Source organism: Apodemus sylvaticus, chromosome X (genome assembly GCF_947179515.1).
Source record: "Apodemus sylvaticus chromosome X, mApoSyl1.1, whole genome shotgun sequence".
Lineage (NCBI taxonomy): Eukaryota > Metazoa > Chordata > Mammalia > Rodentia > Muridae > Apodemus > Apodemus sylvaticus.
In genome coordinates, this window is record NC_067495.1 from 74,698,154 (window position 1) to 74,701,662 (window position 3,509).

Genomic DNA, 3,509 nt, shown 5'->3' on the forward strand with positions numbered 1-3,509 from the left:
GCTATGTCTGCTAATTGGTTCTGTCAGGTAGCCAAGATGGCAAGGTGCACCCCCGCAAGTACTGGGCAATCTGCAGGTCAAATGACCTCAGGACTGGGTTGGAGCACAGATGGCCCACGAAGCTGCCCAGGGCCTGTGTGCAGGTAAAAGCCTGACAGGTTTAGACTCAAGCAAAGTTAACCTCCGGCTATGTCTGCATAGCTGGATCTGTCCCTTAGATCACTCTGGCTTCTGGTAGCCAAGATGGCGATGTGCCTCTGCAAGTGCCAGACAGTCTGCGGGGCAAACGACCCCCTGGCTGGGTTGGCACACAGACGTCCCACTGAGCTGCCCAGCACCTTTGTGCAGGCAAAAACCTTCCAGGCTTAGACCCAAGTGATGTTAGCTTCGGGCTATTTCTGCTAGCTGGCGTTGTCTGTTAGATCTCTCTGCCATCTGGTAGCCAAGATGGTGGTGTGCACCACTGCAAGAGATGGGCAGTCTGCAGGGCAAACAACCTCCTGGCTGGGTTGGCACACAGATGGCACACCAAGCTGCCCAGGGACTAGGTGCAGGCAAAAGCCTGCCAGGCTTAGACCCAATAGATGTTAGCTTCGGGCTATATCTTCTTACGTGGCTCTGTCAGTTCTCTCTAGTGTCAGGGAGCCAAGATGGCAGAGTGCCTCTCCGTAACTGGCTAGCAGGAGGCAGAGTTCTAATGGGGCTACAGTGCGGGGGATGGGGGGGCAGTGATAGAGGGCGCAGGACCTGCTTGGGCCTTGGTTCTGCTAGTGGTGTCCCTCTCAGCTAGATGCCTTGCTGCTGCTGCTGCTGCCTCTCGCAGCCCAGGCTGTTTCCTGTGGTTGTCATTCCTAACTCCTCTATTTTCTCTGGATTTATTTACTATGGGTCTATTTTTCTCCTTTCTACTTTTTAAGATCAATGAGTTTTATGTCAATCTATTAGTTCTGTTCACTGAATTTACAATTGCTTTTATGAGAATGAATAAAGTTTTGCTAACAGAATAAGTTTTAATTTTGTTTTCATTCATTACTATATAATGATAGTCTCTATTTTGGACAAATGGAAATGTCTTCACTTGATTTTTTTCTCTCTAAATAGGATCTTTTATCATTTCTTGTTTTTAATTTCCTCAGTTTTAATGGGGCAAAAGGATCCAATTTAAAATAGTCTGTTCTATACACATTAATGCCCTTGCCTAGTGGTAATTGAAATTCCTTTAATATTCATTCATACTTTAACATTAGTTTGAACAGTGTCAATAGACCAGACCCCCAAGAGCTCCCAGGGACCACCAACAAAAGAATACACATGGAGTGACCCATAACGATGGCCATACATGAGGCACAGGATCTCCTTTTGGACCTTGCTGGCCCTTGAGCCTGAAGGTGCTCCATTTACCAGTGTATGGAAATACCAGGGCAGGAGGACAGGAGTGGTTGAGGGGGGCACTTTCATAGATGCAGGAAGAGGGGGAATGGGAATGGGGTTTTCCAAAGGGAAAACCTAGAAAGGGGAAACCATTTGAAATGTAAATAAGAAAATATCTGGTGAAAAGGAAAAAAATGAAATTAGGTTGTAAATATTTCCAAGTATCATGTGAACTATCAAATGTATGATAACAGTAGCTTCTATACTTCTAAATAAGAATGTTTACTAACTTCATTAGATTGAAGACTGACCATCAATTTAGAGATTAGTAAATCACACTCCTTGGTCCATTTGTAAGTATATTTTCTGAAAAAAAATAGATAATGTACACTACAATAATAACTTAGTTCATTAATAGAGTCATGAATTGAAGAAATGACTGGATAGAATTATAGGAGACAGGGATTTACAAAAAAGAGTTGGTCACTAGAGCATGTTCCTTTTGAGCTGTATTTTGTTCTATCCCTTCATGTTACTGTCATACTTCTGTATCCTATGCCATGATGAAGTTTCTGTACCATATCTTTTCTGCTCTGGTGGATTAACACTTCTGAAACATGAGCAAAATAAATGTCCATTCTCTTTATTTTTTTCCAGTCAGATATTGTAGTAGTAATAAGAAAACTCACGAATAGATAAATTTTGTAATACCTTGATATTGGTTAGCTAATCCTAAAGCATGCCCTCAGGAAATCAAGAGCATGTGTTTGTTTAATTATTTGAAACTGAAAGGCAGATGATACATTTGATAAACATGGTTTAAATTGAGGTATATTGTTTTATGACATGTTCAATTGGCAGCCATGTAAAATTCAATAGTCAAAATGATCATGTTTATTTCATAAATAAATCAGACATTATTTCTTTTGATTACATATTTCATAAAATTTGGAAACTTTCATGCACTATTTAAGATATTGCACAAACTATGTTGAACCCTAAGGTTTCTGAGCACTGTTCTAAGGCACAATGGATGAAGTATGGACTCATTTAGTACAGTTTAAAGAGATTATTTTCTCTTTTTTTGTTTGTTCATTTCTTTTGTTTTGTTTATTTGTTTGGATGAAGAGAATAGTACTTAGTTGAGCACTGAAGGATGAAAGGAATTTTAAAGGTTATTACAAAAGAATGATAATTTTATACAAAGTAATATTCAAAAGCCAAGTATAAAACTTTCTTATTATGAAGCAGAGTTTTGAAACCTATTTCATTATTTTTAACATAGTACATAATATCTAATTTGGCTCTCATCAGGAATAAAGAAAATAATATCTGTAAAATCTTTAGGATATTGTCTACACTAGTCAGCATTCAATGGGAACTATTATCATTTCCTCTGCTTTCACAGCTGCTCTGTCTACAAGAAATAATAATTTCTATCATGTGTTGTTGATAACAGCATTTTAAGACTCAGAAAAGATGAATGTCTTACTAATCAATGAATTTACTACAAAGATATGACTCGAATCTAAGTGAACACAACAAAATATTTTGTTGGTTTTATTTTGATCAATAATAGGAAATATGTTTTATTCATCCCTCTTCCTACATAAAATGGAAAGAAAATAATGATTTCACCATTCTCAATATATTCTCAATGATCTGACTTTGAAAGTAGTTGAGATGAAAACATTTTATATTATAGAAATATCTGAATTCCTGATGATATTGTTTTATTAAAATAAATAATTGCTATGGTCTTTTGAAAGTTGAATTGTATACCATAAAAGAAATTTGCGTTTTTCTATCCTCTTGTAACTATCACTGCTTCACAAAGTACTTCACGAATACTGGAATCCTAAGGTAGTTTAATGAGATTTATAGCCATAACATGTTAGAATATGATCTGAGTTCTCAATTGTATGCATATTAAATAGCATAAGAAAAAAACAAACAAACAAACAATAAAAGCCGGGCATTGGTGGTGGACTTCTGTATTCCCAGCACTCTGGGAGGCAGAGGCAGGCATATTTCTGAGTTTGAGGCCAGTCTGGTCTACAGAGTGAGTTCCAGGACAGCCAGGGCCATACAGAGAAACCCTGTCTCAAAAAAACCACATCCAAAAAACCGGAAAAAAA